General features: G+C 31.3%; 1 protein-coding gene across 1 annotated transcript in view; it reads left to right on the top strand.

Annotated features, from left to right (window-relative positions):
• Positions 1 to 9114: 9114 nt before the first annotated feature.
• The window catches only part of LOC111046824 (calcium-transporting ATPase sarcoplasmic/endoplasmic reticulum type), a 104089-nt gene continuing 96943 nt past the window's right edge, over positions 9115 to 16260 (top strand). The window contains 1 exon segment of the mRNA XM_039436398.1: positions 9115 to 9572. The gene's annotated coding sequence lies outside the window, so the exon portion shown is untranslated.

Genomic DNA, 16260 nt, shown 5'->3' with positions numbered 1-16260 from the left:
TTTGGCCACACAGTCCAACCCATAAGAGCAAGCGCCCCTGGTGTCAGGCTGATGAAGCTCCTCTTCAGGAGTGAAATGCATTCCTCAATACTCCAAGAAAAGTAAGTGTTTTCAAATATTTACAAGTAACACAGTGTCAGAACTACAACAGAGTTATTGTATAGTGTTCGTCATGGAAAGCAAAATCAAGTACATATTGCATTATCAACAAAGAATATTATTCCTAAGCCATACAATGTTCGCAAGTTTTGTAAAAAAAATTCGCTCGGTGGAACCCCAGAATACGGTAAAAATTAATTTCAATAAGGAGTTATTTTCTCAAATATTCCGATTCCGTTGTTGGGAAAGATTATGAGAGGTGAATAATTTGAAAAGTAGAAGAAAGTAAGATGGAAGAAGAATTGAAATTGAAGAGAGACCAGAATTATAAAGAGGATGAGTGTTGATGCTGTTAAAATCGATTCGTTGCCAAGCTACTTTGAGATTTTTATAGCAGTTTCAATTTACTGTTCCTTTTCGCTAAATTCCTGTGCAGTTAATCGGGAGTTGAACCACTCGTTATTATAAGGTGTGTTCTAGAACAAAATTCGCTGCTCCCAAGAGACTTATTCTTGTCATTTGTATGAATAAAAGAACAAAGATTGTTTATTTTTTTTATTGATTCTTAATTCTTAGATTGATATATAATTGAAATTGATAGAAGGTTTTGATTTATTGATAGAAACAATCGAACCTATAGAACCAATAGATTAAATGAACTAAATGAAGAACTAAAACTAAATGAACCTATAGATTTTTCCACAGTTGAAAATTTATCCATACCTGGGTACTACAGTGAACCATTACAACCAAACAAAGTCTGTGTCCTTACTAACAAACGCTTATATCTATTGTAGTACCTATATAATATTGCGATAATTATACTCTTACACTGTATCATAGTATATATCTGTGGCTTAGTGCAAAAACTACCAATGTCAATTTTTTCAAAAATGAGTTTAATACAGTAATATAGGTTATTTTCAGTTCCAGAAGTGCCAATGTCCTATCTCAAAGCAATAAAAAGTCATACAATTTATACTGCCAATGTCATGGTTTAGTAACTAAATTATAACTGTTATTCCACTCTCAGAGTGCGAAAACTACCAATGAAGACATACTGTAGGTTTCTATATTGTCATTCATACTCTGTGCCAGAACTACCAATAACGACTTCTGCACTTCTAGCACTCGCATTTCCATATTGAAATGCCGTAGATCGAAAATACAGAGTGAACTTAAGAATAAGAATAAGAATAAGAATGCTTTTATTCCTTTGAGCACATAAAAAATGGCAATTGGAAACGATGGCAATCTCAAGCTGATTTGTGAGAAAGTTGATATTTTGACATAGCAGGTAGTTCTAGCACCAAGCCACATATATATTCTTGCATGTGTTGTAAATTTACCACCCATATTCAAGGATTACATGGAAAGTCTGATAGACTGATTTTGGAGTACGGTGTACGGTATCTTATCATTTCATATGTGTATGTGGGATATTATAATTAATTAATTTTTTCAGATACCAACCAAATTTCTCTATTATAATAAAAAACTAGATTTTTTGGTTTTGATTCATTCTATTCCAAGTCAAGTTCTGTTTCTTACTTTCTTGTAACGTATGATTTTCTTCCTTTCAATAAATAATTTTATTCATTTCAAATGCGTGTTCATTTCTTTCCACTTAACATAACAAAACTGTCATTGAATGCCATCAGCAGTACGGTATTCAAATTTATATTAATGTCAGAGTCAGATAGCCTTATATTATAATGGAGTAGATCAAATTAAATAGATAAAGAAATATTGATGATGTATTGATATAGCAAAAGTAGTAGGTGGAACCACAGCATAGAAGATAGAATATAAAGGCTTCAGTGGAGATCCTGTAGAGTTACATAATATTCTACTACATAGTACTTTTCATAATATCCTAGAGTAACATACTATTCATAATATTCAGTAACTCTACTGGATCTTCATTCATGATTAGAGCCTTATATTATATCTTCTATGCTGTGCTTTCATATACTACCTTTCCTATATCAATACATATCATCAATATTCATCATCAGGTTTTTGATTTTGTATTCAAATTTTTTAAATAAGTGCAATATTTCTAAAGTTTTTAATTTATTGTGATACATTCTGTAATTCATTTAGAGTATAAAATCAACCTTCAAAATTCAAAATTTCAAATCATCATTCTTGGACCGAAAATCAAGTGACGAAGCAGTGTGTGATTACATAACCTTATCTTTTGGACAACATTTTATCAAAATTTTTGGAGAGAAATAGTACAGGCTCAGCCTAGTTCTTCCTCCAATGTCATAATTGTATTATGATTATAGTATTTTATACAATAAATGAATAAATGAATAGTAATACATCATCAATCTAAGTAAGTCCTGTATGGTAGGGTACTACTTGTTAGAATAGCAAAATTAATGACTGACAATATAAAATGGCAGAGCATTGTTATTGAGGGAAATTAGCATTTGAGTGAGGAAGGCACCTTTCAGTTTCCATAAAATTATTTGAGGGAATGAAAGAGCTATCGCGCATCTAAATTTAAATCGTAGACAAGCAACGTGAAATTCAAGGTGATAATTTTGTTTAGTATTTGGCAAGCTTTCAAATTTACTGTCGGTTCAGTTTTTGATTTTTAACTGAAAACCTGATGGCTGTTAGTAAATTACTGCTTGATGAGTTTCAGCGTAGAATATTATGGTCGAGTTATTATTCTAATAATGAAATTGATTGAGTTTCTTGCCAAATACCTGTTAGTAATCTATGGAAGATTGGAGGGCTTCACAGATTTATCATGTGATTTGGCCTACTTTTCAATTTTCTGATGCGGTAGGTACCGTATTCTTGATCTAGTTTTGGTACCGTAGAGTGGTACGATCTACGGTTAACACATTACTGTAATTCATATATATTGGATAACTCAATGGAAGATCATTTAAGTAAAATGAAATGATAATACAACTTTATTGACTGCCAAACAAACAAAACAAGGCAAAGTCATAATTTCATACACATTCATCAGTGTAATAAATATAAAAATCTGGTGTGGCGCACTCACACAACTTTCCTTGCCGTTATGAAAATTGATCATCTGACGCTAGTGTTCCCGCGCATCTCAAGTCTACTTATAAACAAAGATCTGAGCCAGCTGGTGACAGGGCAATAACGCTGGAGACACACATGAGGTCTGCTATCTCTTCATAGTGAATCATTTAATAGAATCAACAATAATTTGCAATTGAATAATCACATTTTGTCAAATTTGGAGCTTATTTTCAATTTTAGGTGAAAATGTTACTGAACATTAATTGTAGGGATTTTCATGCTCAATCTACTCCACTTGATTTTTTACCTATGGTAATAGGGCAAGGAAAGTAACAACACAAGGCAAAGTCATAATTTCATATACATTCATCAGTGTAATAAATATAATAAAGTAGGCTAAACAGTAATTTTTACATATTGAGATCACATTGTGGCATTTGATAGAGCTTATCGATGACTATTTTGGGTATAAATTTGATCAAAATCGTTGGAGCCGTTTGCGAGAAAATCACGAAACACACACACACACACACACACACACACACACACACACACACACACACACACACACACACACACACACACAACACACACACACACAGACCAACACCCAAAAATCATGTTTTTGGACTCAGGGGACCTTGAAACGTATAGAAAACTTGAAATTAGGGTACCTTAATTTTTTTGGAAAGCAATACTTTCCTTACCTATGGTAATAGGGCAAGGAAAGTAACAACACAAGGCAAAGTCATAATTTCATATACATTCATCAGTGTAATAAATATAATAAAGTAGGCTAAACAGTAATTTTTACATATTGAGATCACATACACATATTCAAGTATTTCTAAAAGAAAAGCCAGAAATACAGACCAATCATCAGACAAGCATGGAGCTCGTTTCCTAACAAGTTAGGCTACATCATCCTTTATGATTGATCACTTTATTTATTAAATGATTTAATAAATAAATAATATTATATTTGTTGTTGGTTATCCATCTTGTTTCCACTATTATTATTACTATTAAATTTTATAAAACTTTAAAGTGAAAAAGCACTCACATTTTTTGATGTGGCGACGTCCGTTTCGTGCCGGTATCGCACGTACATTTTCAAGCCAAACAGGAACTGACTGTCAGTGAAAATGTGCGATACCAGCACGAAACGGACGTCGCCACATCAAAAAATGTGAGTGCTTTTTCACTTTAAAGTTTTATAAAATTTAATAATAATAATATTATATTGCATAGCATTAGATAAATAAGAGACCATAATAATGTATTTCATCTCAGACTTATCTAATGCATACGGTAGATAATTTTGTCACATTCAATTTCTTATATCTATGATAATCTACTGTACTTACAATTCTGTCACCGTTCTTCATGCAAAAACTATATTATTAATTGGATTTTCATAACAATTCATTATTATAGCCTAATTTGTGTATATATCATCATTCATTTTATATACCTAGTGTAAATCGTTTAGTTAGAAATAAAATATGAATAAATATATTTCATGAACACAATATTATTAATTACAATTTGATCATGCAATACGGGGTGAATTTGATTGACAAATGTGTTTAAAACTATTGAATTTTTTCATTAATAAACCATTAATTTGATTTAGTTCACATGACGTTTATTTTTTTTTCAAATGCCTTAAATAAATTGAACATTATTATTCAGTTATCCTTGAAATTGTTCGATTAGTCACCAAAAGCTTTCAATTTATTTTTTTATTTGAGCTGAATCAATGCAATTGTTACCAATCAACCATTCATATCCGATATCTGTTGTAGAAACTATAATGAATTTTTTTTTAATGTAGGCCTATAATAGGCTTAGTTTCAGTATTTCAATTTGTTGAACTCTTTGTTGTTGGATAATAGAAAAATTGATAGGAATATAGTTTTTACTAGAACAAGAACAGTTATAAAAAATTCCAAAAAAGATATAATATAAAAACATTATTATCATCTGATAGCCACACCAAATGAATGTGAGTGATGTTTTTTTACTTTAAAAGTTATAAAAATGCAATACTAATATAACATCATTATTTATGACAAAATATTATGTTTCTGTAGGATGGTTATAAATGAACTATTTTAGCATAAGAGCTTTATATCTGAAACAATGTTCCCACAAGTAGCCTGCAAAATAAGATGTACCTAAGTAACTCTATAGCAAAATAGGAGTTGATTAAAAAACAAAATACGGTACGAATATAGCTCGTTAGTATATACATCAGATTCACGCTTGGGGAGAAAACAAAATGATCCATTACTCGGGGAGATAAAAGCTGTTCCATTTTACAAAATAAACCATGATTGATTACAGTACACTCTTTTGAAATCAACATAAACACCTTTTCTGAGTTCAAAAAGGTTTTGTTTTGAACCTAAAGCAACATGGTTTGTATTGATGATAATACAAGATCTGATTGCTGGTATGATTATTCGTAGCTGTCCATTAGTAAATCGTTTCTTGTAAATCTATGTTAATTAGAGACTTTTATAAAACACGGTACTGAACAAAGAAAAAAATAACTTTTGATTCAAATCTAGATAAAATATTATTATCAGGGAACCAAAAACTATAGGCCTATTCATTATCCTTCAAGAGGATAATGAATAAATCAGGAGAATGTGGGGAATAAACTTTCAAAATAAAATAAGGGTGTAGTTTGAGTAGTGATTTATGTGAGTTAAGCTGCGTTTACACCAAAGTTACTAACAAAATGTTAATAGCTTAATCCTTATAGATTCTATTAGATTGAACATAACTTATCATACACAACATGATGAACATATGTGTTTGTCAAGTTCCGTTCAATCTAATAGAATCTATAAGGATTAAGTTATTAGCATTTTGTTAATAACTTTGATGTAAACCCAGCTTAACTTAGAATAAATGTTAAATGTATGTAAAGAATGTAGAGAGTTTAGAAGTACCGTATACAGTAAGCTATAGAAAAAGTAGAAGATAAAAAACAATGATGATACTAACTTGTTTTCAATATTGTTTCTTGTTGATGATTTATTTATAAATTTGAAATAAATAATGGAAGAGGAAAATATTAAGGGTTATTCATTATTTATAATTATTATTCATTATTTATATTATAGCCTTTTACCCAATGTGGGATAAGCTTGAAGGTATGGAGCATTAAAAGGTCGGAATAATCCCTATTCGCTTCTGTTGAAGATAGTCCACAGCATCAAAAAAATAATGATGTTATAATATTATAAAACTAAATACTTATTATATTATTTTGATCATTTACAGAATATTATTTATTTGATAATAATCATGAATATCAAAGTAGTGAAAATTAGATAATACATTGACCAATGTTGGTGAAACTCGCTTTTATTCAATAAGTAGCATACGGCTGTAATAGATGTTGTGATATTGTAATAAGGATATTTCGTTCATTTATACTTTATTTGTAAAGTACTAATGGCCAATGGTCGAAACTAGTCGTTAAAATGTTTTAAAGTTTTTAAAATGTTTCAATAAAACTACAAGTTTTTATATTGTTTTATATTATTTGTATTATTGTTTTGTATATGTTTTGTATTAAAGTAGCCCATATAAGTGAAGTGATTTTGTAAAGTACCTATTAAAACTTTTTCAGGTCTGGATGAAATTAATTCAACAACCTCAAAATCTATCAAAATAATAATCATTAAATAATTGGAAGAGCGGTGCGGCCGGGTCGCATTCGTTTTTGAAAATTTTGCGCCATAATTGGTTTTGACTAGTGGCTGGTCGTTCCTTCAATTAAGCACTGGCAAAAATTCAAGTCTGGCCACCCGATTAAGTCCCGCTAAGTCCTCTCAAGTCCCATACGACGCCGGCAAGACGTTATTTTTGCTGAGTTTTACTTGGGCAGTAGCTATTCCTTCTATTAGAATGCCAATTAGCCGAACAAGACATTTCTGTTTCACGTTCTAGAACTATCTTTGTGCGAGAGTTAATCGGGATGCGCTTTTCTTATCAGGAGCACAATCACTGCTAACAAACCCTTAGTCATTATTTTGCCTTCCAAGTTGAAAATACACATGCAGTTGCTTATGATTTTCAAATAATATCCTACTAACATTTATGTATGTAGGCCTAACAGAAAATCTTCCTTAAAGATTCAGTTTTTCGGAAATTCAACAATAAATGTTTGAACACTGCAGACATATATTATTTTTAATCTTTGTACGTTCACCAAGTGTAGTTTATTGGATCTTATTGGCACATGATGTCTAAAAACTAAAATAAAGGCTACAAGAAATAATATTAATATAATTTTTGGAAATTCAATAATAGATATTTTAATACTGCGGACATATATATTCTATTTTTGATCTTTGTACGTTCACCAAGTGTAGTTTCTTAGATATTATTGGCACATGTCTAAAAACTAAAATAAATGCTATAAAAAATAATATTAATATAATTTTTGGAAATTGAATAATATATATTTGAATACTGCATACATATACTATATTTTTAAGGTTCACCAAATTTAGTTTCTTGGATCTTATTGGCACATGTCTTAAATATATAGGCTACTTAGAATATTATTAATAATTTTATTCATTTATTACCGGTACATTCTGAACAAACACTTAACTTTAGGAATGACACAAGAGGCTCATAAAAAAGTATGCATATTTATTGCCAGAAAATACATAAAGCTGGAATAATAGTATATTCTACATAGAAGTACAATTTATTTAATTTGTCCAATTCAGAAGAGAGACTTTCATTTAATTGAATTATTGACAATTTTTATCTTCAAATTAATAAAATAATGTGCACCGTATCTTTGAATACTATAAGGACATATAGGTAATATTTTTAATCTTTGTACTATAAGGACATATAGGTAATATTTTTAATCTTTGTACGTTTACAAAATCAGTGTCACACAAAATCTTGGATTTTATATGCATTTAAAATATAGGCTTCTTGAAATAAAGAAAATGTCATGTTTTTGTGATAGATAAATTAATGAATAATATATTGCCTTTCCTGTTTTCTCTATAGGGCTACTGAAATTATTGAAAAAATAAAAATTATCCACTCCTCAATATCGATATTATTAGCATATTCTATTTTTAAAGTACCTATGAATAGATTCCAGTTAAATATATATAGCCTCCATGATTTATTCATCTAAACCTTTATTAATTCTAATTTTGCAAAGTTCTGATTTAGAGTTTCATCAAATATAACTGAATCTTCTTACTGTTTTTTCATTAATGAGAGAAACAACACATTAGAATGAAAAGAGTGCATAAAATTTATGATAGATTCATGTAAAAGATGAAGCTATTGAAAAATGATTAGCCTTAAAATTTAGTTGTACCTCCTTATTTATTTCCATTTTAATCAATACTATTTATAAGAACTATTTCTTCAAATACTATATAGTAGCCCTATATACAGAGTGGTTCGAAGTCACTTATACAGAGTTATAATTCACTTATAACAGTAGCCCTATCTACAGAGTGGCCCAAAAGTCACTTATACCATAGAGAAACGATAGCGTAAATAGATATCCCATGGTATATATAATGAGTTTATATCTCAAATTTTACTGTTAACTCAAGCCGATTACTGTCGATTTTTACTGTTTTGGCTGGGTGAGAGTGTATGAACGGCACAATATGAGAGAATACCAGTGTCACACAGCTTCAAGGGAAAAAACTACGTGGACTATCGGCTTGAGATAACAGTAAAAGTTACGACATAAACTCCCTATACCATGGGATATCTACTTACGCTATTGTTTCTCTAGGCTCATACTCATTATGAGGCTTCAGCTGTAACCTCATGGATGGTTACAGAGTTACTTTTGGGTCACTGAGTGTTTTTCACGTGTCCTTTTTGTTGTACGAGTTTAGTTGAATCAATAAAGCTTTTATGGCAGAAACAGAATTGAACTGCACTACAATTTCCACTTTCACTTCATGACTTCGACATTCACACCGGGGTGGGTTCGTTGAGATCCCTGGCGGTGTTTCACGGGAGAGCGCTTGAGCTTAGACGCGAGGAGAGGAGCATATAGAGGAGGAGTGGGCTTAGACGAGGCGAGGAGGTGCATAGAGTGGACGAGCGTTCAAAAATACTTTCGTCGTTGACCAGGGGCGCACACCTGCTGTCCGAGCGCCCTCCCTTCCCCGCCAGTAGTTCCGATTTTGTCCAAGGCGCAGCGCTGCCACCGGCACTACTTAAAGACGCCCCCCTTCTACGGCTTTGCCCGTTGAAGCGAAGTCCCCAGTGTGCCGTTAACAGACACTACTCAAAGCAACACCCTCAAACATGCGACAACAGTGAAAACTCCAAGTGATTGTGTGGGCACTCTCTATAGACTGTCAGTGATATTTTTTTTTCTTCATACGGGATCGAACCTAGACAATAGTATACGCACGTTCATAAGTGTGGTGAGTACAGTTCTTCATCCACTTACTAGTTTTAAAATAAATATCAATAAGTTTCAAATAATATCAATTCTATATTGGACTATATAGTGCATAAATCAAAATTCGGGGAAGGAACCGTTTTGGGCTGTGCCTGTTGGTCCTTCCCCAATCATTTTAATGAATTCTGTGTACCAATAAATCAACAATTTCAAATAATCATGGACCTACATTACTAATTTTCCACAATAATATATAGAATTTATCAATATCAATAGGTACCAGTAATACAATTAATCAGATCAAGCAATAGATAAAATTCACATTATATACCAGTTAATAGAATATTAACAATCAGAAATGTAGTGCTAGTTGCAATAATATGACAATAATTTTATTCATAGATAAGAGTAGGCCTAGTAATAAATATTCGCCTCATGAAAGAATAATAGTAATAGTTAATGATTAATAGGAGTTATTTCATATTATCAGCTTATACAGCTAAAAATTATAGGCGGAATAGGAAAGTTGAATAGTTGCTTAGGCTAAATTAATAAATTATTATATACTTATTATCTAGGATGCATCAAACATAATCTTATACATCCATTGATTGTGATTATTATTATAATGGTTTATTTGTAAAATGCATAGTGCAATGATTTTGTCAGATCAATCAATAGGTGAAAATGTACATTTCATGCCAGTGAATAAATTATATAAAACAATCATGAATGTGAGTTGGAACACTAAATAAGAATAATATTATGTAGGGTTTCAATAATGAGCCTACAATAAATTTGATGGAAAAATATAATCATACGTATTTATTAATAAATTTAGAGATAATTTATTGGTATTACACTCATAAAGAATAAGGTGTTAGGTAGGTGGTTAATATTAAAAAAATTAATCTACCTAGCTAAAGGGCCTAGAAAGAGGCCTATTTTAAGAGTGTATTCAATTGAGGTCAACATATATACAATAAAGATTTGCATCTCCTTTATCGCATTTCCAAGTGAATGGATTTTAGATTAGCTTTAGCTTATTCATATAAAATGATGTAATCTCTTCAAAAAGTAAGATTAACTTACAATTTGAACAGAGCTTCCAGTAGTTTAAAATTCAAGTTGGCCACTTTAGTAATTATATATTGCAAAAATAGCCTGATAGGTTCATTGTTAATCAAATGAAGAGAGAGACTTGGTGAAGGGGGATGAAGATGAATAAGTGAAGGCAAATAATAACCTCATGCTAATAATTACAGGTAGCAATAACAAGAGTGTTTGAAGAGGGTGAAGTTGTGGAAAAATAGCAGCGTATTGTATTCAATCTACAATAAATATTTTAATATAAATTTTTGTAATTTGTGATATTCAAAGATTATCAAAAAATATATTAGAACAGAATTTTGAAACCATATTCCACAATTATCATTATTACGGTACCTACAAAAGAAGATCAATAATCCATAATAATATGATTCTACACTAATCATTGCTCTATCTATAATAATATTGATTCAAGAATGATCATAAATAAGAATTGTCTAAGTTGAGTTTATTATAATCAATTATTCTGATAAATTAATCTAGTTTTTGTCTACTCGAATATTAAACAAAATGAAATTCTTCTAAATCGTCCACACCAAGTTTTTGAACAAAAAAAATTGAAATTGAAAAAAATAAGATATGAACAGTGTTCGCATCGAAGCTATCAAACTATAGGTACGGTACCGTTCTCCATGAAATCAATAAATAATATTAGAACTTCACATGTAGCCTAATTCTATCAAATAATCAATATAACTGAATAATGAATATCAACTAAATTTATAGAGCTAATAGTGAAAATAATTATAATCTAGAAAGAACTGGCTTATACACATACGGGATAGGAAAATTATGTTTGACGCATCATCACGTCTGAACTACTGGACTGATTAACTTGAAATTTTGCATATAGATTCTTAATTTACCGAGGATGGTTATAGGCCTATTTTCAATTCTTCAAGTTTTCAGTTCGTCAAGTTTTAAAAAAGACCATTGCGGAGCACGGGTTTCCTGCTAGTTATGAATAAACTCAAATTCATTGAAAATTGGTCGGCATATTTAGGAAAATATGAGAAATGTTAATTGATTTATTTCAACTTAATCAAGTTCCTCATAAAATTCAATAAATTTTATAGGTAGTGTATGATTTATTCCTATGGTAAACAATATTACAATCAATGAAAGTAAATTATAATCGATTTTGTGACATGTGATAGTTCCTCGGCGAGTGGAAAATACCTTTGAATAGGTAGTTTGTTGTAGGCCTATAATGACAGAGACCATATTGCTGTGATGTTACACTGATGCGTCACGGTAGTTAGGAGAAGATTCCACTTCAATAACGTATAGGTTCTTACTTCAATCATAAAGTAAAGAAATATGTTAATAAAACGTTCACTTTGTATTTAAATATTATTTCTGTCCTCTCTGCTTTAATATACCGCGGACTGCGTTACTTGATGTTTACTAGTGAGGTGGATTGTTTGAAGGTTGCTAGTTGCTAGTTATCATCAGTGTCCATTAGCTGTTGTAAAAATCTATCGAATGAAGCTAATAGATTACTTCATTTGGCTGAAAGCCAGAGCACATTAAAATTAGTCAGAACCGAAATGGAAGGAAACATGTAATGATCGCCCGCTGAATGATTCAGACTGGAGCTATTTTAGACTAAGCACACTACCTGCTAAATGTCATCTTTTTTAGTCAAATCTCATACGGTGATTAAAATTTATTTCCAAAAACGGTCTAGTTATTTCCACAGAGATGGTTTGGATGTGTAGATTGATTCAAAATTTGTAGATTCTTTTTCAAATGTATTGTTCTTCTTCTACGCTTATCCTTCTCGGGGTTGTAGTGAGAAGGAATGATAATGATATCACAATGTGCAGCAGTAGTCCGTCCCAGATCATAAACGCATTCAGATATCCAGCTAGTTTTTATTATAGGGTACGCACTTGGAATTAAATAATTGAAGTGAATTGAGGAAACTTCATAAACTACTAGGAAAACTACAAGTGCCCTACGGTACTAAACTACCTTCTTGACTTCTTTTGAAAATTGTAGAAAATATATTATAAGATTGGGGTAGGCCTACTACAAAGTGCACTACCATCTCGATATGATATTATTGTGATAAAATAATTGACCGAGCGAAAAGAGGTCTAAGATTCAAGTCGACGGTTTGGCATTTCTCTTAATGTTTAAATGTTTATATGTTGCGCATTTACGGCGAAACGCGGTACGGTAATAGATTTTCATAATATTTGACAGGTATGTTCCTTTTTTAATTGCGCGTCGACGTATATACAAGGTTTTTGGAAATTTTGCATTTCAAGGATAATATAAAAGGAAAAAGGAGACTCCTTCATACGCCAGTATTAGAGTAAAAATCAGACTATAACATTTATTCATCATAAATTAGCTGACCAGTGATTACACAGAAGTGTGGAGAAGCCAGCCTATTGCTGTATTTCCATAAGGTCTATAGTTTCAATCAGGTACTTGTGGATGAGAATACTGCGTGAGGTCTACTGTTCACAGAACTACTAGTAGATTATATTGTAATAATTACATTAATCGGCGTGGGTTAAACGAATAACTCACAACTCTTCGACAATGAAAATCCTGTACGGTACTGAACTACTTGAAATTCTGTCTATTTCTGTCAAGGGCACAACCCGTAAAAATTGGCTATGAAATGGTGCACCCAACAATGAAATGCATTAAATACTTTACATTCTCATCAGGACATTACCGTACTAATTAGTATTTCATGGTACCGGTGAGGTATTTGAAAGTATGTTTGGAATTTTCATTTCTTGGGAAAACCTTTTTAAATTCCTTCACCGTACACCACAAGAATTTTTAAGACTGTTGTTTAGTTTTCCATTTACATTTTATTACCTTATACATGTCTGTCATGCTCCATATTATCATCTTTGTTGATAAACTGCATCCTAGGTACTCCAATAGTTTTGATCAATGATTCCTCAATTCGTGCAGAAAATATTCTGTACTTGCAGTTATCATATAGTACCTATAGTAAGGTCCACGTTATAATGACAGTAATTGATCAACTTTGATTTCGCTATCCTTGTCTGTCATTCGACAAAGCCGGTGATACTATCCTTTTCCAGGTCCACAACGATGCCAAGTATGTTTTTGACAGTGTAGAAATATAATTAATTAATGCAGAGAATCGGCATCGCTATTCTTTTTCCCTTATCCACTGCCATTATAACGTGGACCGCACTATACAATAACAAAGTATTATTTGATCAATAGGAATTTGAACATCCTTATTTTGAATTTATGAATGAAATATAACTTCTAGTTATAAAATATATATATCAGTGATAATATTTGCATAAAATTTGGACTGTATTTATGAAGACTGCTAAACAAATAGAGTACCGGGGTATGCCTACTTGGAATGAGAACTTAAGCATTTTACAGAAAAACACATATACCATACGGTACTTTCTATCAATTCTTCAAATGATAGTACAATTTGAATAAAATATTGCATTTCCTCTCTACACGTGTAGAGATTTTTATACAATTTTACACACTTTATTTATACATAAAGATGTAATAAGGTTTTACAATACCGGTAATGAACAAATAAATTGAAATGTGTCAACTTTTTCTTTATAGGGCTAATAGTATTATTTAAATAAAATAAGAATCATCCAGTACCCAAAAATGAGAAACAAAAAGACTTTAAAATATTTTAGAAATAGAGAAGGAAGAAAGCAGCTAAAAGAAAAATAAATTGAAAGGGAAAAGCTGGAAAGTTATAGAGGGAAAGAAAAATGACAGCAGCAGAAGAGGGAACGACTTATGATATCTAAAAGTGAGAAAGAAAGAAGACAAACAAAACGACGTTCTTTCACATGTTGATTAAATAAAAAGAAAAGGGACTTACAATGCTCAGGAAAAGAAAGGGAGAAGGACAGAGAATTGCTCAATGTTTTGATTAAAGAAGAGAAAGAGCTTATATGATGATGTTGAAGAAGGAGAAAGAAGACAGAAATCTGTTTCACGTTTCGGTTGGGTGTATTGACGCCACGGTACATTTACTCTTGAAGATGTTGAAGACCAGCGGATGCTGAAGTAGCCATGAAAATAGTTTCTTGAAACGATCTATTTCAACAGCAAGAATAGATTGCGCTCATAAAACCTGATATTTACAAACGAGATTCTGGTGGACGCTGGGAAAGATATTTTGGCAGCAACTGCGAATAAATTGATTTTGGTTGTTGCTGATTATTGGATGCTTTGTTTGTTTGAGGTGGATATTTTGTCAGCTTCAAACGCTCGCAAATTTTATCATATTTTGTGTAAGAGAAACATCAACAATGTGTGAAAGGTGTGAGTTTCAAAAAGGTGAATTCTGTTGTGGATTAATGTGAATATTTTGTCACCTTCCAACTTAAGCACGGTAACGCAAATTTTAATGTTTCCACTCAAAAGAAACAATAACAACGAATACTGTGTATAACTTTGTTGTAATTTGGCAAGGGAAAAGATAGAAATTCTACAAAGAGATTTGTTTATACAATGTTGCCAGAACAACCAACACACCACCATATTATAGTGAGGTCTACGTTATAATGGCAGTATTTGATTAGCAATGGTATTGCTATCCTTGTCTATCATTCAACAAAGCGGATAGCGCTATCTCTTTTTCGCTTTGCTCTGTTTCCAGATCGTCTTCTAGCAATGTAGAATTAATAATCAATTAACAAAATATTTCATCTTGATTATGAAAATTCAATTTAAAATTATTCAAAAATATAATTTGTTCCTTAATGAAATATAATTTATTATTTTAAACGAGAATCAACAGTTAATATTACATCAATATACCTGTATCAGCTACCGTCTATAGAAGGCATTGACAAGACAGAGGTAACGACAACTTTGATTTCCTATCTTTCTCCACTGCCATTATAACGTGGACCTCACTATAGTAAAAGTGATTAAAAAATCACCTTAATAGATCATAAGACAATAATAATTTGGTCTTTTGAGACTCATTTGAAATTCATTGACAAAGATTGTTAAATTTCAGAGTGATTGATAAAATAAAAATGTAAATTTCAAGGAGCACATTATTTCCTCTTGCAGAATTAATATTGGGAGCCGTATGATATATGATTTTATTTTTAAGAATCATTATATAGCTGTGGATTTTAGAATTAAATATGAAGTGAAATAGATTATTGCATATCGGTTGTGGAGGGAGGGAGTGAGAGGGTGATGAGGCGGAGGAGAGTGAAGATGGTGAATGATGTCAGGGAGGAGGGACAATACTAACTTCATGCTGAAGAGAATAGCACAGAACAGAGAGAAATGGAAAAGGAGAAATCATGTATGGACATACATCTATAATCATGAATTAATTTCCCCAGGGCAGAACACTGATTATGACTGTAAAATAATGAATTATTGAATACATTAAATTTGGACCTGCCCTAACTCTGCAGAACTCTGATGATGATGGTGATGATAATGATGACTAAATAATAAAATAAAATATAATGAATTATTGAATACAGTAATTTTTTCTGATTCTGAAATGCTTGAAACCATACATAAGTGATACAGCTCAAAGTAGAGATAATTTGAGGATTTGGATAGAATAAATACACCAT

This window comes from Nilaparvata lugens, chromosome 10 (assembly GCF_014356525.2).
Source record: "Nilaparvata lugens isolate BPH chromosome 10, ASM1435652v1, whole genome shotgun sequence".
Classification (NCBI taxonomy): Eukaryota; Metazoa; Arthropoda; class Insecta; order Hemiptera; family Delphacidae; genus Nilaparvata; species Nilaparvata lugens.
The sequence above is the reverse complement of the archived record's forward strand: the minus strand, read 5'-3'. Positions and strand labels throughout refer to the sequence as shown.